Source organism: Oratosquilla oratoria, chromosome 8 (genome assembly GCF_046742065.1).
Source record: "Oratosquilla oratoria isolate Oo_2021 chromosome 8, ASM4674206v1, whole genome shotgun sequence".
NCBI classification, from domain to species: domain Eukaryota; kingdom Metazoa; phylum Arthropoda; class Malacostraca; order Stomatopoda; family Squillidae; genus Oratosquilla; species Oratosquilla oratoria.
The window spans coordinates 40,717,968-40,740,467 of NC_134784.1; the positions used below are offsets into that span (position 1 = coordinate 40,717,968).

The window sequence follows — 22,500 nt, forward strand, 5'->3', positions numbered from 1 at the left end:
CTCCCTCTCTCACTTCTTCCTTACTTCCCTCCTTTCCCACTCCCTCCCACACGTGAGACCACCTTCCTTGTTAACTCTTCCCCTCTATCTTTACCATTTTCGCCCTTAGTCTCCCAAAGCCTTTCCTCCCCATTCTCCCTCCTTTCGTCCCACCCTTTGTCTCCACTCCCTCCTCTGCCCACCCACGCCCGAAACTGCCCTCTATGTCGGCTCTTCTCCACTAGGTATTCACTCCTTTACTCTTGGTTTTCTAAAGTCTTTCCTCCTTATTCCCTTTTTTTCCTTCACTCCTTCACTCTTTCCCTCTTTCCTCCCCACCCACACGCGCCCATGCACGCCCACGTGCGCCCGCCCATGCCCCCTCCATGCGCAGGCAGCTCACAGGCCGAAGGCGACAGACTTAGTTGGCGTTGAGAACAAATATTTACATTAGCGGCATCGGCAGGGCTGGGATTGGGAAGGGAAGACGGAAAGGGGAGGTGAGGGGAAAGAGGAGGGTGGAGAAGGAATAAAACAAGGGGAAGTTGAAATAAGGGAGACTAATTACGGTTTGGTAACGAAAAGGGGAAAAGGGAAAGAGGAAAAAAAGGAAAAGGCAAAAGTGAAGGGAAGTAGATGCAATGGGAGGGTTGTTTGATATGCCCTATAGAGCTTATGAAGGGATGCGAAAAACCAGGTACAGAATAAGCGGAGCTAGGGAGTGAGAGGAAATATGAAAGGGAAAAGAAGAAAGAGGCGGCGGAGGGAAAATCCAAGTGGAGGAGATAGCAAATTCGAATACATGAATATAGATAGAGAGATGAATAAACAGATAAAAGCTGCCACTCAAACTAACTCTTTCTCTTAGCTGAATTAAATCACCTGATGTTGCGGCTAGTAAAATTCAGGTGAAGGGTTAACAGTCAAAGACACATTATGACGTCCGTAATGCAAGAAAACGGCACAACTGATGTCACTGATATCATTCATCATCACTTCTTAAAAATATCATGTCACTCCCTTCTCTATGATGCAACTTGCTTTACTCACAGTTACACCTGACATGTCTTGAAAGGATACAAGGAAGTGACATTTTGTCTAAGTTGATACTTCAAGCGTCGCAGATTGATACACGTGGTTGGCACGGGTCGAGCCCCACGTTGACAAATGACACGACACACTCGGCCTGACACTCAGTGCCTCGGTGCCATCTGGCACCGTCGTGGCGCCACCGCCGCGGGTGCCGTCCTCTGCGTTACCGTCCGGTGCCAAGTGACACAACGCTTGACACCACATAAACGGAAGTCCGCCTGTCCTGCGTACGCTAAAAAAAAAAAAAAAAAAAAAAAAAAAAAATCCCTGTAACTTGCATTCATTAACACTTCCAATAGCAAGTGTTCTTCATTAATGCCTACATCACATGTGTAGTCCATAAATGTAAAGAAGTTCATCTAAGTTCAGGAGTACGTGATATGGATATCTAACCACTTGTGGTCCAGGCCCTAGAGCTTCCACTTTGTTGAACTAAATTATTGTAGCAGAACATAAATCTATTGTATCAAAATTATTTGAAATATTACTGAGGAAATCTTATCCTACGTGAACAAATGCTCATAACCCTACAAAACTACACGTCCACCCTCCTACTTCTTCCTGGATATCCAAGAAGCACTTCACAATTTCACTGAACCTCGTTCCCTCTTGATAGCTCATCTCCTGAGGGTCGTCCCTGGTTCACCAAACTTCAAGTTATGTTGAAAGGCAGGGAAATACTTTTTTGGCAAATCTTCAACAAAGAAGCCAGAGGAAATTGATCTTCAACGAAACTCTAACTTTCTGCTTAAACAGAAGCGAAATGCAAGATACATTCGTGTCGCAATGAAGTGGAGACATATTGCAGAGACTGCTGCAATGATTTACTGAACATAATTTTGAGAGGCGAGAGTCTATCCCGTTATGGTGAATTTTACTGTTGTAAAAGTTCAATGAACCTGTATCGTCCTCAAACACCTGCTCAAGGTAGAGCAATTAACTCGTGGCTCTTGATTTGCAAATTTGAGTGATTCGGCCGAAAAAAAAAAAAATCTACACTAACCGCGTTTAGCTTAGATATGGCACCAGAGTTGAAGTAGCTCTCACTAAATATCTAGGGGGGAAACGACAGAGATAAATTGTTGGTGTCAATAGACAAAGACGGTATGAGAGGTGTACCCTTCATAAGAACGACTACGACGCTGACGCCGCAATATGAAAACTTAGAAAGAAGCCACCCCCTCTCCCTCAACACTCTTCTGGCCTCGCCAGCTGTACCTCCGATGAGGTCTTTATGACACTCCCGCGCGCTTCACCGTGCCAAACCCAACACGACTGGCAAGGCGTGCCACACTCCGTGGGTAAGTGCCACAATCTATTGGTGAGTGCCAAACGCCATTGATAAGTACCACTATCTCCCCATCGTCTATAGCCTAGTGACAAATTAGACTTCCTTCCTTCAAATCACTTCAACACGAGGTCTTTTCCTCAACTGAATAAGATAGTCTAACATGCCAAGAACAAAATATCTAGATGGTTTGATCATAGCACAGGAATTAACTTAGACTGAATTCCTTCACAACGGAGCCCTCCCCACAAGTAATGAACTCGTTTAACGATGACCAGAATAAGCTCTTTATAGAACATTATTTCAACGAAAGGGTGAGAAAGATTAACGGGACTCTACCGTCGGCTGATTAACATCCTTCTCACGTTGGCCAAAACAAAATGTTTATAGAGCCTCGTTATGATGAAGAGCTAGTTGAAATAATTCTAACCTCTGTAATATATGGTCTCCACTTCAGCTACAGTAAATAAAGTCGTCTACCCCTAGTGAGTACAAAAACTAAAAAGTATGGCAGCGTGGCGAACGGGGTTGATAAGTGGTATTTTCTGCCAGGAAGTGGAAGTACTTGTCTCTGTCTCTTAATATCATTTTCGTGCTCCAGTGTCTTACCAAATGCCTCTACCCCTCATCAAATACTGCTGTTTGTTTACACTTGTCATTGTCTATTACGAAGTGTCACTCTCTGTTAGAAAGTGCTATAATTCGTGGCTGTGTGCTACAGCATGTACATGGTGCAGTATATCACGCCCTTGCCAAGTCTTCGTTATGATTGTTTGTGCGCGCGTGTGTGCGCATCCGTATATATTTGTGTTAGGAGGGGCGACTGCTCGTGTGTATCAGTTTGCCTGTTTGTTCGTTTGTTTCTTTGAGTATGAGATTGATCGTGGATGCACGTGAATGCGCGCATGTGTGTGTGCGAGAGAGAGAAAGAGAAGAGGAGAGAGAGAGAGAGAGAGAGAGAGAGAGAGAGAGAGAGAGAGAGAGAGAGAGAGAGAGAGAGAGAGAGAATGTGCATGTGCATATGTGTGCATATGGGCGTGAATTTGTGTAAGTTCGTGTACCTATGTATGGGCATGCACGTATTTATGGGTTTGTTTGCGCGTGTTCGTGTAGGGGTTCCTCACTTGGTAGACACAGGACAGATGCGCCCTCTCGCGGACCTCACCTTAACAATTTACGTGAAGTCGGTGGCAATGTTTAAAGACGACCTACGCTATGCTAAACCCCAGACCTACCCGGCCTGCTCTTGACACTGTCCTGTAAATTTCGGCGTCCGCACTTTTATCCATCCAGCCCTGCGGCCTTCTCTGGCCTCCCTAGACATAAATGTCTCATCCTGTCTGACCTACCTGGGGTTTGATCTGCACTATGACCTACTCTCGCTGATCTTGTAATAGCCTCATGGGATCTGCCTGTACTTCATATATCTTTTGTCTTGCTGTCCATGTTGATTGTAGCCTATGGCGATACACGTGCCTTAAACCTGCTAAATATCTTGCATAAACAAAACTATGGTTCCTTTTACAAAAAGAATTATAGCCTGGCTAAACTCTTCTGTCTTCGACCTAACATGTAGTTGGCACATAAGTGTCATATAAACATTATGTACTTGTTTGTTCTCGACCTAAATTGCAACCAAGAGTATAAGATAAATAGGTATAGTTGAGCGCAAAACTATTTGATATCACCATGGCTTTCACTGCATATATAATTTTTGTTACTGTGCATTTGATATATTTTCTACACAAGAAAATATATTTTACTGTAGAGGGAATAATGCGTAGAAAAAATATATTTTCACGGTGGAACATTCTACTTTATTTAAGACTTTTGCAAGTAACTGTATTTCTATTTTTTTATTTATCTATCTTTTATCATAGAATATGAAATTTTTAAATCTAAGACCTTTTGTTCTTGAATTTTATCAATCTAATATTCTTATCATTATTGTAGCTGTCGTCACTATCATTATATTGTCATAATTATTACTATTATCAATATCATTATTAGTAACATTATTATTAATTTCAGTATATTTATCATTATTATCATTATCATTATTATTATCATTATTATTATTATTATTATTATTATTATTATTATTATTATTATTATTATTATTATTATTATTATTATTATTATTATTATTATTATTATTATTATTGTTGTTGTTGTTGTTGTTGTTGTTGTTGTTGTTGTTGCTGTTGTTGTTGTTGTTGTTGTTGTTGTTGTTGTTGTTGTTGTTATTTATAATTATCATTATCAGTCATTATCATTATCATTATCATTATCATTATCATTATTATTATCATTATCATTATCCATGTTCTATTGATAAATTATTCTATTCTGTTGTACTTTTTTCACTAAATTTTACGTATCTGTTTATTTATTTATTAGTTTGTATATTTTTCTTTTTATAGTTCCTTTTTTATTTATAATTTTTCTTTTTATATATTTTCTTATTTATTCATTTATTGACTCATTTATCTATTTGTTTATTCATCTATTCATTTATTTTCCTTCCCCCAATCTAAGTTTATCGTAACAAGGCCTCTGAAGCCCAGTACCTAGGGCAACCTTGAGCCTACACATGAAGGACACAATGTCTGAAGCTGCAACTTCATTTATGAGACTTCCCCGGACCAAAAGATACATATCACACTTCACCCTTGCCGTGGGCACTGGACCCACCGACGCGACTCTCCGATCCGGTGCCTAGACTCTGCCAAGCCCAAAAGGGCTTTGGGGGGAGAATTGGAAAAATCGTCTCCGGATCGGCGTCGCTGATTGGCTGGCTGATACCGACGCCTCCGCCACCTACTCTCACGCTTCCGCTCTCCTCCTCTCCTGATCCTGGTCCACCAGCTTACCTGTGCAGGAGAAGGTAAACAGTAATTAGGCAAAGGTTTGTATATATGTTCGTCGCGTAGGCAAAGGCATGTGTTACTAGCCTGAGTGGCAAAAAAGGAAGTTGTGTACTGGCATGAGAGGTAAACCGAGGCTTGTGAAATATTACATGAATGTGTTTAGAATAAACCCCTTTTGTACCGGGTTGAGCTTTTCATTTTAGTCTGTTTGTGTCCCAGAGCTATTGCACCCTCTCGGTAGAGAAGGAGTTACAAGATATCCCAATTAAAATACATGTAAAGGGTTGATGAACTCTTTGGTGGGTCCTTTAAGCTTAATGAAATCATCTGACCATAACCAGAATTAAGGTTGTTATTGAAATAATGGAAATGAGGTTTATAAACCCTACAAGGCAAACTCATTCACTTCTATATGGTTACCTTCTACCCGTTAAAGATACATTCCAAAGATAATATACAACATTTCGTACTTATCAAAATGTTATCAGGTTCAGTTTCTCGATGAAAATATAATAAACTTTATGAGGGAAACACAGACCATGTTTTGGATTGCACACAAAGGAATGTGAACGGGTGTACATTAAACAGCAAGATTGCTTAATACACAATTAATTGAAATATTAAACAGGTTGATAGTAGGGAACGACAGCATATCATTTGGCTCTTCAGCTACATTGAATAAATTTTGAAATGTCCATTCTGAAATTTTTATTTAAGTTGAGAGACGGAATTTGGTTGGAAGTCTTGATTCAAGTTTGATCCTCAACGGACTGGATTCCATTGGAGTCAAATGTACGACACTGACAAAAGCGTTAAAAAATTAAGAGGGTCAGTAAACAAGCATACATGCTTTATAACAAATAATTCGAAAATAAAACATTATATCTTATAACGATAAACATAGATTTTATATTATATTCATGTGGTTGTTATATGATTATACTGAAAATTACATTCCTAGCTAAGTTTTTCTTGGATTACAGATTTTTATTTCTTCTTATATATAACGATTGTCTAGTTTTTTCTGTAATCTCAGCTTTATATTTTGAATTGAAAATATTTTTTTTATATCAAATGATGTATTTTAAAATCTAATCATTTCCCCAAACTCCATAAATAAGTCGACACTTCTTTATGTGCATTTTCAACACTTATGCGATCTAGAAGCTCACAAATTATAATGATAGCACATTTACATTTTTCCGTTCTGTTCTACAAATTTAAGAATACATGCACTGTCCAAGAATATTTAGCTTGAAAAACAATGAAAGCATAATATAATTGTAGTTGTTATATATAGCAATATCTGCTCCACCTGGCAGTATTTGCTAAATTCGTCAATATCCACTCCATTTAGCAATATTTGCATCATTATCATTGAAGATTTTCGATGATGTCCTTTGTTGAGTACTTCACGTGAAGAGGAGAGGGGAAAGAGGAGAGAGAAATATCAAGAACGACTAGAAATATCATAAAAAAAATGCAATAATACAAAAACAAAAACAAAAGGAACGAAAGACAGGAAGAGGGTAGAAAAGACGCCAAATAACTTGTGAAAAGAAACTAAGAGACAAAAAAAGAAAAGAAACCAATAGTGTAGTGGGATAGTGTAGGGTGGGTGTGAGGTGGGGTGGGTTATAATAAGAAGGGAGCAACGTAGAAATCCCTCAGCCACCCACCCTCGCTCTTCCCACTCAAGAGCCTCATTTCCGGGTCCTGTCGAGAGTCCCATGCTCTTGAACTCTTCCTCTTGATTGGCTGGTCCTCCCGGTGACTTGGTTGCAGTCATTGATTGTGACTCGGATGAGAGTAGTGAATAATATAAAAATTCAAAAATATTGTATGTATATATGTATACATACACACACACACACACACACACACACACACACACACACACACACACACACACACACACACACACACACACACACACACACACACACACGCACACACACACACACACCACACACACAAACACACACACACACACACACACACACACACACACACACACACACACACACACACACACACACACATATATATATATATATATATATATATATATACATATATATATAGACACACATACAAATATATATATTATATATATATATATATAGACACAGATATATATATATATTAGATATATATATAAACACATATATATATATATATATATATATATGTGTATGTGTGTGTCTGTGTGTGTGTCTGTGTGTGTGTGTGTGTGTATGTATGTATATGTATATATACATAAACACAAACACACACACACACGCATGCACACACGTACACAATTACTTGTGGACACATTCGCTGGTGTATATATATATCTGTATATATATATTATATATATATATATATATACATATACATATGTACAGGTATATATATATATATATATATATATATATATATACATATGTACAGGTATATATATATATATATATATATATATATATATATATATATATATATATATATATATATATATATATATATATATATATAAACCAATTTGTATATCCGAGATCGACAATCTCCTTATTAACCACTCTACCTTACCTTATCTTCCTCTACTCATCTTTGTTGAATCCATCCCTCGCACCCCTTCCTCCTTTTCCTTTCCTTCTCTCTCCATTCCTTCCCTTCTCTTCCAATCTTCCTTTCCTCTTTTCCTCACTCCTCCTTTCCTCTCCTTTTCTATTATCTCCTACCCTTCTTTCTGCAACTTCCTCCACTTCATTTACAGTGCATCCACTCTTCCCTTGTTACCTCTCTTCTTTTTCCAACCCTTCTTCTCTTCCGTCCCTTACCTTCTCATCCATTCTCCATCCTCCCATCCATTTCTTTCTTTAACCTCTTTTCATGCTCCGACTTCCTTCCCTTCCTCTCCTCTTCCCTTCCTTCCACAACTTTCCCCTTCAATTCTTATCATGCTTTCCACTTCCTCTCTCCTTCCCCTCTCCCTATCCTCACCTGCCCTGTCATTGTTTGCTCAGCCCCTGGTGATCCACCCCGAGCTGCAAGAAAGCCATTTGCAACATTCCTTTGTCAGTAGTGGAGACTCCTTTCTCGCGACTTGAAGAGATGAAGACCCTTCTCCTGGTACACTATACCACCCCCACAGTCGCCACCCCCACCCCACCCCACCGTCACGGTCACCACCGCCGCCGTCTCCCGCAGGGAAAACATTCCGAAACGCCCCCGCACGTCCCCTCCCCCCCATCCGCCATCGACCTCGATGACGCCTTCTTCAGTCCATTTTGACAAATGGCACCAAGGGACGGTGCCGCTTGGAACTATCTCGGCTGTCACGGGGCCATTAGGAATCACTTAGCCCGGCCACCGCATACCCTGTTTGCCGATAACCCATCTCCACCCACGCACGCCCACCCACGCGCCTTCGTGGGCTGCCACCCCCCACCCGCTAGCGCCAGCACCCACGCCGAGAGGACCGAGATTGGCTCAAGTCCACTGCGTAACCTCACACCGAAAGCCCAACTTTAGTAAATTTGTTCTCGTTAGTGTCAGACAATTTATTCAAATTATAGAGACTCTTCGTCCCTTAGTCTGCGATGATGTAATTGCAAATTTTATTTTGGTTAACGTCAGATGATTTTGTGGAACACTACCTTAACTAGCGACAAACATTTTCAAGTCCAGTGATTACCTTTACGATTTTCTTCCAGCGAATTTCAGGCTGCATGGAATTTTACTCCTGCAAGTGATATAGTCCAACGGGATATATGTCGGAGAGGTTTTCCTCCCCACCACACGATTTCAGTATCCAACAACGTTCATCTGAACGTCCAGAGAATTTGAATCTTGGTTTCTAGATATAAAGAGAGATAGACAGGTAAACCAAATAGACAGATATATAGAAAGATGGGTGGTTGGAGAGGTATATAGGTCTTCTCCTCTGGGTGGATATGTGGGTGCTGATGAGATTTTGAAACAAGTGGGGCGGGGAGCTGATCCTTGACGACGTCCGTCCCCTGGGACCACCGAATGCAGCAGCGCTCCCCTCTACCTTTAATAGTATCCAACATGAAATTGGTCCCCTGGCGTGACCACAACGCGATTCCGTTCTCGTGACTCTGGCTTGAGAGGGGAGACGGATACAGACACGAATGTCATTGGTCAGAATTAGGGGTGTGCCATGCGAAGAAGTACTCTTATTGGTTGATTGCAATCTTAGGAGATAAAGGACGAATGGGAATGGAGTGGGCATCAAGTTAAGAAAGTAAGTAGTTTGTCACATACAGGTTTTATAAAACAAGTGAAGGGACTGAAGAGAAACATATACAACTTGATTCAAATGTTCGTGCATAAACTCATGTTGTCTCTGTCCCTATGTTGCCTCTAACTCTTACCTCATTTTCCACCAAAGAGTTCACTTTTACTTGAAATATTTAGCCTCGCGGGAATGAGAATAGAATAAGAGATGTCACATGGTACGAAAGATCTCACCGAGATACCAAAGGAAATACGTGCATTTTCTTTTTCATTCCTTCAGATGATATCACAAATAATTAACAACATCATAGTTCACACCGCCACACCCCGATGGCATTTATATTCGTGTTGCGGGGTACCATAGGTTATTTCTATTCATCAAGGCATGAAAAAGTGATATCAAATTCTCATTCGATACTCGGAAGTACACCACATACCATATGACACAACCACATACCAGTTACCCAAAGTACAAGTAGACATACCTAACCGCATATCACCTAATCGGTCTTAACTATGCCAGCGAGCCTCACCGCATACCACTAGACCCTACCACATGCCATCACACCATGCCACATACCACAGAACGTTGGTGTGTATACTCGGGGTTGACAAATTGCAGAGGCCAAGTTTCTTTGCTAATGTTTATATATATATACGGTTTCCGTTCAGCCTCGCCGGGAGTTGAGGGGGAACGAGGCTGAGGGGTGCGCGGGAAAGGAGGAAGGAGTGAGAGAAGAGAGGAAAGGAGAAGAGAGTGGGGGAAGAGAGGAGAAATCCATAAATAATGGAGAGGGAGGATAAAACTGAAAGAAAGGAGAGCGGAAAGGGGATGGCACGGGAGAGAACGACGAACGGGCTGTTGAGATGGTGGGGGAGGGACAGGAAAACTGGGAAGGGGAGACGAAAGTGGGCAGATGGCTGCGAGGGGAAAGGGAGGGAAAGGGAAAGTAGGGAAGGAGAAGGAAAAGGAAAGTAAGGGAGGAGAGGGGGTTAGAAATGGGCGAGAAAGTATGGAGATGTGAGGGGAAAGGAGTGGGAGAAGGGGAGGGAGGACATAAATACATAAGAAGCAAATGACGAGAAAAGAGGTAAGAAGAGGAAATAAAGGAACTAAGGTAGAGTTACATATGCATATAGGCACTGATGGCGTTACGAAGAGGGCGGAAATGGCCCTTACGCACACTGATGGCACTGAGAGTTCGAGTTAAGGTGTGAAAACATCAGTGTTGGCCCTGAAGGTGTCGTTTAAGGACGAGGGTGAGGCAGGGCTTGAGAAAGGGTGAGGGCAATGCCCTGTTAAGTAAGAAAACACGATGATGAGAAGAAAGAGAAGGACGATGAGGGGGAGGAAAAGGATGAGAAAGGGAGGAAGATGAAGAGGGGAAGGAAAAGGAAAAGGAGAATAGAAAGACTAAGATGGAGGAAAAGAGAAAGAAAATGGAAAGAAGGAAAGAAATAAGAAATAATATGGAGGAGTAGGAGAATGAGGAGGAAGAGAAAGATGAAAAGGAAGAGAGGGAGGGGGAGGAAGAGAAGGAGGAAAAGAAGAGGAAATAGAAAAAGAAGGTGGGGGAGGTAGTAAAAATGAGATATGCTAGGGAGAGTACAAAGCGAGGTATATGGATATAGGGACTTGTGTGAGAAGAGGGAGGGTGAGGTACCATAGAGGCATAAGAGGGTCAGCGTGAGGGCCAAGATTGAGGGTCGCTGATGACTCGGTATTAGCTCATGCATACCCGAAATATACACACGAATGAATATAATCGTTTGATGATATATGCATGTCCTTGTGTGCGTCTTCCTGTTTCCCTTCGAACACTTAACTAATAATATGGCTTTTCAAAACGACCTGTTGGGCTCTGATCTCACCCCGCAAGTACAGTGGCCCAGGATCGATCTGAGGCCAAGATACCCAGGCACCTAGGGTACAGATGAGTGTTTCGTCCACAGTTAGCGTCACACATACTTAGTAGACCTTCTATGTTGCAAGGAATTCTACTATGTAAAGCGGCAGGCAGACCATACTTTGCTATGGAAGATTATACCAAGGTGGCACTTGGCTACGGGAGAGACTTCTCCTTTTGCCCTGTGTTCTCCGACAGATGCGACAAGTGCCGGTCACCCGTGGCCCAAGGGACTCCAACCCGGATCCATGCATTAAGGAGGCGAGTCCGGAGGTAAACACGCCTCACCGCGTCCCGCGCCGGACCATTGTGAAGTTCTCGTGCCTGAAATGCGATATGTTCCGTCCGTTGAAGTAGTTGGCACTTGGAACGCAAGATAACGTTAATCCCGTGACGCGAGGAGTTGCAAACAATGAGGTGCATGAATTGCAATCTTGTTGCACGGGGTACTGCAGGAAAACAGAGTTTCGCTGCATGAATATCGAATGATTCGAGGCTTTGTTGTTCCTGTGCTGAGCCCGCGTTGTACGCCGGTGCCTTAGGCCTAAATATCTGTTGCAAATAAGAGGGACGAGGTGGTGTCTATTGCCCATGCAACATGATAGTTCAGGAGCAGTGAGAGGAGGCTTGTCATTGTTACAAGAAGAGGAAGAAGAAGACGATTCCCTGCGTGATGCAAGACATGGGACTAGAGTTGCGCGTGTTGCAGAAAGCGGGATTTGTTGCATATGTGTCGCGGGCTCCTTTGCCCTGCAACACGCCATCCTTCGCCGTGCCACGCCATCACTGTCCTGTCATTACGACACGGTGGCCTGCCGCTTTGTGACACACCGCCCCCCGTCATGACACGCCGCACTTGATTAGGCTTCTACAGCGTTCGATTCGGGCTCAGTCGGACATGGGGCGGGGCTCTGGGGCGGGGTAGCCGCACGCGAGAGCGATCATGTGTTTATGTATTGATGATGAACTCGACAATAAAAACAGGAGGGACAGATACAGTATCAAAACCATCAATAATAGATTGTAATTATAATCCCCATAGTTATGAAAATCTCAACAATAATGATAAAAAACACGTATTCTATACGTAACAACAAAATTCAGTAACATATGATAATAATGAAGAGTATATAATGAATTCAACAATGCAAATAGAAATATCATACACGTTATAGAAATAACAAGTGTCAATCCTAATCACTGTAATTGTTGTTTCATCCACCTTTACCACCGGTGGCTCAGTACTCGTGCTAAAGATCCCTAATGTGATAAAAATAACGACCAGTAATAACACTTGAATTGATAGCTGGTATGCTGGAGGCACTCTCCATTATAATATTCATTGTCTTGACCACTATGCTATTAAGAATAACGATAAAGACGATGATGATGATGATGATGATGATGGTGATGGTGATGATGATGATGATGATGATGATGATGATGATGATGATGATGATGATGATGATGATGATGATGATGATGATGATGATGATGATGATGATGACGACGATGACGACGCCGACGACGGCGACGACGACGACGACGACGGCGGCGACGTGTGTGTGTGTGTGTGTGTGTGTGTGTGTGTGTGTGTGTGTGTGTGTGTGTGTGTGTGTGTGTGTGTGTGTGTGTGTGTGTGTGTGTGTGTGTTTTCTGTTTATATATAGTCTGCCCTTTTTCTACCTATCCATACTATCCGCCTGTGTAGCTGTCACAAAGTTTGTGAATATCATATGTTTAAATTATTTCGTGCATACTTGACCCTTTTATAAACCTATCCTAGCCCAACCCAAAATATTCTAACCTAACCTAACCTAACCTAACCTAACCTAACCTAACCTAGCCTAGCCTAACCTAACCTAACCTAACCTAACCTAACCTAACCTAACCTAACCTAACCTAACCTAACCTAGCCTAACCTAACCTAACCTAACCTAACCTGACCTAACCTAACCTAACCTAACCTAGCCTAATCTAACCTAACCTAATTTAATCTAACCTATCCTAACCTAACCTAGCCTAACCTAACCTAACAAAACCTAAACTAACCTAGCCTAACCTAACCTAACCTAACCTAACCTAACCTAACCTAACCTAACCTAACCTAACCTAATCTAACCTAACCAAACCTAACCTAATCTAATCCAATATAACATAACGTAGATGTCTAATGTAGCCCAAAATGAGTCAAAAAACGCTAGATATGAAAGTGCCAAACTTGGGTGGTCGTTTCCGCAGTGGTAGTTAACAAGAAAGATCATAAATCTATTAACTAATATTACTTTAATTTCCCATGAAATGTCAAGATCTTTTTATGTAGAACGGAAGTATCAAGTATGGTATAAGGGAAAGTGGCACGCTGTCACACATGAGGAGAAGTCACCACAAATATTTCATTTGTGGTTGAGCACAATTTTAATTATATTTGTACAATTCTGATGTATCAAAAAAAAAAAGAACCTCATTAGAACATATTACCAGCAAGAGTAATGTGCTTCCTGAACCTATAGTTCACCGATATACATTAATCATACATCAAGGATATTTACGACACAGCAAGCCGTGGTTAACACTCCATCCACTAACTGAAGGGACATTACAGGTTGTCGACGAGTTTTGCAATCCATCTGTACTCCTTCGTGTTCTGCACAGGGGCACTTCCTCCTGGAGCACCGTGACTAAGAGAGCCACTTCGGTCATTGGCGGCACCACGAGGCAAAGAAGCACGCGACCGCACAACTTCGAGCTCGGCCAGTGACGTCACTCAGAGTGACGACAATTTGAAGAACATCTACTGGGGTGGCACCTCTTGGCACTGAAGAGTGGGTGGAGGAGGCGGTGGTGGGCAGAGGTGGTAGAGGGAAGTTGGGACTGAAGAGAGACACACAGAGAGAGCGAGAGAGAGAGGGAGAGAGACAGACAGAGAGAGAGAGAATGGTAACTTGCGGTACCTGACTTTGATGTGGTCTGTGTACACACGTGCGCGCGCCAGCACCTTCCCACCTACATGTGCGCGCACACACACACACGCACAAACACACACACACACACACACACACACACGCACACACACATACTTGTATACACACTTGATACATCTAAAATTAACTATTCCTCTTTTTCCTTGTTTTTTTTTTTGTTTTTTTTTTTTACTAATTTCCACTTCTCCCACAAACTCACTTCCTTACATTTGGATATTCATATCCAACATCCTCCTCCAGCCTTTCGTTCCATTTGCTCTCATCCATTTTCCTCTACTTCATCTTCCATTAAAAACTTTTTTCTTTCCCTCCACCAAACCCTGACATGCACCAGTACGCCAAGTTACTCTATAGTTATTTCTTTTCTTTTTATTCTTTCACAGTTGTCTTTCATCTTCTTTCCGATGTTTCTCTTCCTCTCCTTCTTTTTGCACTTTCCTCATATTAGCTTTCAATTGATATATGTCCTCTTTCTCTCTCTTCACATTTTACACCCATTCCCTTTTCCCACATTCTTTCCTTTGTTTCTCATTCGAAATGTTCATAATTATCATATTACTTGTACTTTTGAATCTACCTGCACTGTCATATATATATATATACATATATATATATATATATATATATATATATATATATGTATATATATATATATATATATAATATATATATATACATGTACATATAAATGTAGTCATACATATGGATATTTTTGTATCTATGTGTACATTATATCTATGTACGTATATCTTTACTGTTTACCGTAAACCTATTGAAAGTTAATGGTGGGATCATAAATGTGAATCTATTTATGAGTGTCTCTGTACGTGCATTAAACAGTACGCCTCTTTCAAGGAAGACGCAGGATTGTCTCAGGTAGTAATTCCCAATAAATTCCTTATAGCCAAGATTATTATCAGATGAACCTCCAGTTGGGCCCATGCCACCGCCCTTAACACGCTCGCCTCCCTGTTCTTCTCCTCAGTATAATCCCCTCCCACTATTTGAACTTCTCCTCCTCCTCCTCCTCCTCTTCCTCCTCCTACATTTCCCCAATCCGGTCCCCAAAATTCCTCTTGTCAGTACAATTGTTTATGTCTCGGCCATCTCCCCTCTTTAGTTAGCATGTCGTTATATTTTCTGACGCCCACCTTAGTTCTCTCTCCTCAAGCTTTTCATCATCCTCATTGCCCATTCTTCTCCCTTTACTCCCTCAACCCTCCTACTACCTCTAGGAGAGTTTCCGAGGTCTTCTCGCTGACAAATGAATTAGCATTCTCTGACTGTCAACACTAAATGCCTTGTTGTCACTTTGTCTCCAGCCTTTTAACACCACCTTCTCTCCTCCTCTTCCTTCTCCTCTTCCTTCTCCTCCTCCTCCTCTTCTTCCACCTCTTACTACTCCTCCTCCACTTCTCCCGCCTCATACTGAACTGTCTCATCTTTCCCTTTCTCTTTTTCTTCTCGGTTTCCCTTATTCTTTCTCCTCTTCTTCATTTTCAACCCTATTTCCAAAATTCTCTTTTTCCTCTTTTGCTCTTTCACTTTCTTTCGCTCATCCTACCCGTCTTCTACTTTTCTTCATTTTCCTTTATATTTTTAGTTCTGTTTGTTCTTTCATCTTCTTTTCTTTTAGGTCACTTTTCTATTTGCTCTTTTTTTTCTTTTCTTTTTCTTCATCTTCGTTTTTCTACTTGTTCTTTTCTTTGTTGCTGGTCTTCTTCCTCTCATTTTTCTTTTTTCTTCTTCTTGTTTTTATCTTTTTTTTTCTTGCGTAACTTCCCTTTTATGACCAATTTTCTTTACCCTTGTTCTTTCTTTCTTTCACTTCTTTTAGTATTTCTTTTTCTCTCCCCTTTTCCCTGCAGACCACCAATCTGGTGCCGGTCGCTTTTACTCCTATAATAAACACCCCCTTCCCCTCCTCTTCTATCCCCTCCTCCCTCTTCCCTCCTCCTCCCCACCCTTACTTCCCCCCGCACCCCTCTTCTACGCCTCCTTATAATAATTCCTTCTACTTCCCATCGGTATTTTTCTCTCTTTTTTCCCCTCTGCATTTCTTTCCCCTCTCGTGACGAGCTCCCCTCTCGTTCACCTTCTCCGGGACCCTCCACATCCTCCCCTTTCCCTCTTTCTCCCCTCACTCACTCACACTCACTCCCTCATTACTTTTTATCTGGATGCTCAGCTTAGCTTAGGCTACCCCTTCACTTAAATCTCACATCCCCTCTCTTCTTCCTCCCTAATTATGACCCCTCCCCCCTCTCCCTCTTCCCCTCCTCCTCCTCCTTTTCCTCTACTCCTTCCCCTCCCCTCTCCTCCCTCTCCTTCTTCCCCTCCCCTTCCTCCGTAACCTCCACCTCCACGATTACATTCTGTGTATCTCCCCTGGCTGAGATTTTCCTTCCTTCCTCCCCTCCCTCTCTCCCCTCCCTCTCCCCTTCCTCCCTCATTTGGATTCTCCCCTCTTCCTTGCCTGCCTACCTTTCTTCCCCTCATTCTCCCCTTCCTTCCTTGTCCTACCCATAATTTGTTTTCTCCTTCTTTTCATTCTTCTTCTCATTTAGTCCTCTCCCCTGCCCCCTTTTCTTACCCTTGCCTATTTCCCCGATCTTCGTTCTATGTTTTCTGCGTCTCTTTTCACCCTTCCCTCTCCCTCTATACCTTTATTTTTTCTACACTTTTCTTATATGCACTTCCCCTTTCTCCCCTCCCCTTCTACCCACCCTCTCCCTTCCCCCTTCCTCCCTACCTCTTCCTTCCCCCCTCCATCCCGCGCTTACAGTCTTAAAATCCGAAACATTTGATAGCCCCAGTATTGTGTTACCATAATCTCGTCCCTCTGCCTGTCTATTTGTCTGATTGTCTATCTTTTTGTCCGTTTGTCTGTCTATTTTTCTAACTCTCAGCTTGTCCCTCTCTCGTCTTTCTGCCTGTCTGTCTATGTGTCTGTCTCTATCCGTCTTTCTGTTTGCCTGTCTGTCTGTCCTTATCCGTCTTTTTTCTGGCTTTCTATCTGTCTGTATGTCTTGATATTGTCTGTCTGTATATATGTCTGTCTTTCTGTTCCGTCTGTGTGTGTGTGTGTGTGTGTGTGTGTGTGTGTGTGTGTGTGTGTGTGTGTGTGTGTGTGTGTGTGTGTGTGTGTGTGTGTGTGTGTGTGTGTGTGTGTGTGTGTGTGTGTGTGTGTGTGTGTGTGTGTGTGTGTGAGTGTGTGTGAATGCGTGCCTGTGTGTGTGTGTGTGTGTGTGTGTGTGTGTGTGTGTGTGTGTGTGTGTGTGTGTGTGTGTGTGTGTGTGTGTGTGTGTGTGTGTGTGTGTGTGTGTGTTTGTGTTTGTGTGTGTGTCTGTCTGTTATTTATTTATCTGTCGATTTGTTCACATTTATTTATTCATTCATGCATTCATTTGCTTATTCATTTATTCATTTATACACCTAAGACTTATTTTCATTTATCTGCTGTCTCTAGTGGACAGTCAGTCATTTCCTAAAATTCAGTCTTTTCTTACCCTCTCTTTTAGTTCTTCTATTCTTCATATTTCCTTACATTTCCTTCGTATTTTTCTTCTTTCTTCATTCATTCGACTATTTCTAACCTTGAGTATTATCCATAAACACAATCTTTTGTATGATTATGTCATCTTCATTTGTTTTCTAATTATATCGTATTTTTATTTTCATCTACATCCTTTCTCCTTCTTCGCTACTCTTCTGTCGCTTTACCTTCATTCTCACTCTGCGCTTCGCTTCTCTTCCTATTCCACATTTCTTTTGATTCTCTTATATTTCCTTCGTCTTCCTTCTCCTCCTTCCCTTTTATAATTTTCTCTGTTCCTTCACTTCTTTTTTCATTCTTCTCTTTGTGCTCATTTCAGCATCACCCACCTCATTCTCTTCATCCTTTGCCTCTTTATTCTCTTTCGTCCCCTCTTTCTTTATTCCTTCTCTTCTCCTTTCTCTCTCCCTCTTACTCTCTTTATCCTCCTCCTCCTCCTCCTCCTCCTTCTCCTCCTATTCCTCCTCCTCCTCCCCCTCTTTCTCCTCCTCCTTCCCCCTCCTCCTCCTCCTCACCACTGTTATTCTCCTCTTCCCCCTCTTCTTCCTCCTCCACCTCGCCATCATCATTCTCTTCCTCCTCACTCACCCTCCTCCATCTCCCTTTCCTCGTCCTCCTCCTTCTCTCAGACTCTGGGACACCCTCCACTGTCCCCCTCTGTTCAATAAAGTCCACCTCGATGTACATGACACCTCTTCCTCCTCCTCCTTCTCCTCCTTCTTCTCTTCCTCCTCCTTCTTTATTTTCTTCTCCTCGTCTCTCTCCTCATTTTCTTTCTCTTTCTCTCTTCCTCTTCCCTTTTCCTCCTCCTACTCTCCCTCCTCTTCCTCTTCGTATTACTCTATCGTCTTATATTCATTCGTCTCCTCTCTTTCTCCACCCTCCCTAAAATATCCATTCCCTTTCTCTTTTCCGTCATCTTTTCCATCACTATAAGCAATATGTGTACAGTCCTTATTTTTGCAGTCTCTTCCCCTCCTTCCTCTCTTTCCCCTCCTCCTTTTTTCATTCTCTGTTTATTCTCTTCTTCCTTCTACTTCTCTTCCTCTTCCTCTTCCTACTCCCTTACCCCTCTTTTTAGCCTTTGCATCTTCTTCAGAGTCTGAGACAAGGAATAAATACGATGAAGATGGGCATAGTTACGGAACATTTGTTTAGGGTGAATTAATGAACTCTAAGAACGAAGAAGGGTGAGGCAGAGTGAGCTCAGGAAAGAGATACAAGGAACAATAGCAAGTGACACAAAATCCATAGGATAGGACAAAAGGGTTATCTAGGGTGACATGGACTAAAGTAAAAGGGTGAGTTAATGTGGAAGGAAGTTTCTGGGATGACTTGAGACGAGTTAAGGGTGAGGCGTATGGAGGAGGTAGTGTGAAGACAGCTCAGAAGGGTTACTTAGGGTGAGACGGATGATCTAAAATGGGAGGTGATGAGTTAAGGTAAAGTGTGTTCAAGGTGAAACAGGTGCAGTGGAAGGGTGGTATAGAGCGAGAATGCGTGAATTGGTAGGGTGAGGTAGTGTGTATAATGAATGAAGAGCAATGACACGAGGGTGAGAAACTTCATGGGGTGAACTGGAGGGGTGATTTACGACTAAATGGACTAAGGTCTTATGGTGAAGTCGCGTGTCCAGGGAAGCCACAGGGGTGATGAGAAAGGTGAAAAACCTCGTGGGGTGAGGTAGAGGGGTGCGAGGAAGGAGAGAGCGAGAGAGAGAGAGAGAGAGAGAGAGAGAGAGAGAGAGAGAGAGAGAGAGAGAGAGAGAGAGAGAGAGAGAGAGAGAGAGAGAGAGAGAGAGAGAGAGGGGGGGGGGTGTTATGAGAATGTGGCGAAAAAGGTAAAAAGGGGGAACGAAGGGAACCGGCAAGGTGGGAGAAGGAGAAGGAGAAGGAGGACGGAAGTGCGTTGAAGGTGTCCGAGGGGAGGTGGTGTTGGCACATGGAGGGCTGGGGTGGGGTGGGGATTGGGGGTTGGGGGTTGGGGGGTGATGAGTGGAATAGAATCCAGTAATGATGAAGAGAGTGGTGAAGAAAATAATGTCGTGTGCTGGAGAAGTGAAGTTGCGGGGAGTGAGTGACTGGGTGAAGTAGGCAGCATGAGTGATACATTGTGAGGGGAAGAGGGGAGAACTTAGGAAGAAGAGGAGGAGAAGGAGGAGGGAGAAGAGAAGGAGGAGGAGGAAGACGAAGAAGAGAAGGAGGAGGAAAAAGATGAGGGGAGAGAAGAGAAGTAGTTGGAAGAGGAGAAGTAGGAAAAGATGAGGAGAAGGAAGAATAGGAAGGGGAGGAGGAGGAGGAGGTATGAGGAGGAGAAGGAGGAGGAGAATGACGTGGAGGAGGAGTAGGAGGAGGAGGAGGAGGGGAGAAGGCTGAGGGGACCTGGTGGCACCAAATTGTCGTGTATACGCGACATTCACGACAACGTGTCCGAAACCTATCGAAGTTTACCAATTAACTCTCCGAGAGTGACCCAATTTCGGTGGCGGGGCCACCTAATCCTCATAATCTAGGGTAACACCCATAAAGGGACGCATAAAACCATAAATCACCTATAAAGGGGCACATTTAGACCTCGGGGTGACCCCAAAATAGCTGAAGAAATATCAGCCATCTTGGGCGGCGCCGCACACGGCAAGATCAAAGCAAAGTTTGTGCTTTTGAAGATCCGACTACCAATGGACACTGTGACTGCAGTAACGTTGCCATTGATCCAAGAGTGAGGGGAAGGGAGGGGAAGGGAGGGGAGGGCGGTGGGGAAAGGGGTAAAGGAGGGGAAGAGAGAGAAAGGCAGATGGAGGGACGGGGAAAGGAGAAGGAGGAGAAGGAAGAATGGAAGGGCGGGAAGTGGGAGAGGGGAAGGGAGGGGAAGACGGGGGAGAAAGGAGGATAGGAGGTGAAGAGAGAGGAAGGCAGAGGGAGGAACGGGAAAGGAGAAGAAGGGAAGAGAAGGAAGAATGGAAGGGTAGGAAATGGGAGAAGGGAATGGCAGGGGAGGAACAGGGAAGAGAAAGGGGGGAAAGGAGTGGAAGGGAAGGAATGGGAGAAGAAGGGAACAGAAAAAGAGGGGAAGGGGAGGAAGGGATGGGAGGGAGGGAGAAGAGAGAAGGGAGAAGAAGGGAAGAAAAGGGATGGGATACGTGGGTAATGGGCAGGGAGGGAGGGGGGTGGGTAAAAGGACAGGGGGAGATGGCTAAGGGGTGTTAAGGGGGGTGTAGGAGGGTAATTAAGGGAGTGGTTGGGATGACGTGACAGGGGAAAACGGGTGTCTCGGGGATTTAGGGAGGTCCTAAGGGGACTCAAGAGGGTGATTAAGTCGTGGTCCAACAGAGTGTGGGGTGAGTAAGTAGGGAAAGTCGAATTACAGAGAAAATGCGAAGGAAATGTATGAAGGAGCTTAAATAGGTTGTGTCTCAGCGTGCATGCATCGTCATCTGATCATGATTGGCGCCAAGTGGTTTCTTTACGGTGCCAGATGGTGTAGATGGTGATTAGGGACTTTTTACGAGTTGATGGGTGGTTTTCATAGCTATAGGGTTATTTCTATGTGATACCATGTAGTTGCATTGAGTTCCAGGTAGTTTTCGTAGAATGTTACATGGTTGACATGAGTCATGGGATCGCAATAAATGCCAGGTGGGTTTCGCAGAGTATCATATAGATTTTATGGTCTCTTGCTATTTCATAAAATTCCATGGCATTGTTATGGGTGCCAAGTAGCTCCTAAAGACACCTGATTCTCATAAGTCATTTGTTCTCAAAATTTATGTGTGTTAATTCTGTGTTTATCATATTACTGAAAATCATGTCACATGTGGTATATCACGCGTACATGACATATATCACACAGGTTTAACTAGGGTACAAGAAAGACTAGCTACATACCAAGGGGCTATCAAAGGGAAGTGCAGAGATTTAAAATAAAATAAAGTATTATTAGACAATATAAAGGGTGGACACAAAGTCCCCGGGCAAAATCCACATAATAATAAATGGGCCTTGTCCTGTTATTTGGAACATACTGGTAAGATTTTTCTTCATTTTCTTTTGAAAATCTTCCATGTTCATTGTTGTATCTCAAAGAAATTATTCTTGGATAACCGTGGAATACCTAACCTAGATCTTTCACGAGACAGTTTTCTCATATAGTTATGTTCAGAAGGGGCGGCAGGATATGAATATACAGGGAAGCACTCTACTTTTGAATGCACAATGAGTAGGAGGCGGTGAGGTGAAGAAAGAGTGTAAGGAGGTTCTGCAGATCATGAAGGACTTGACGTAATTAAAGAAGGGGGAGGAAGACGATGGGTAAACTATGACATGAGAACCTGCGGTATTACTAGGAAACAAATGGTGGAATACTTGGAGAACGAGAGTGAGAAGGGGAGGAAGGGAAGAAAAGGAGGAGAGAGGAGAAAATAGAATGGAATGATATTTGGAGTATGTAGACTAATGAAGGAGGACTGAGGAGGAATATATATATTGACGGGGACTAAGGACCTACATAACAAATATCTGAAACAATGAAAGGAATTCGAAGGTAAAAGATGGGGAGGGGTTTGAAATATAAGAAGTTAGTG

The 22,500-nt window shown here is 42.7% G+C and overlaps 1 protein-coding gene across 5 annotated transcripts in view; it reads right to left on the reverse strand.

The window, feature by feature from the left end:
- The window catches only part of LOC143027708 (zinc finger protein basonuclin-2-like), a 325,526-nt gene that overhangs the window by 203,917 nt on the left and 99,109 nt on the right, over positions 1–22,500 (reverse strand). Inside the window, exon 2 of one of the 5 annotated variants that reach the window (XM_076189175.1) lies at positions 5,054–5,232. The exons of the other annotated variants lie outside the window; for them this stretch is intronic. The gene's annotated coding sequence lies outside the window, so the exon portion shown is untranslated. The remainder of the gene's footprint in view (positions 1–5,053; positions 5,233–22,500) is intronic. 5 annotated transcript variants of the gene reach the window in all.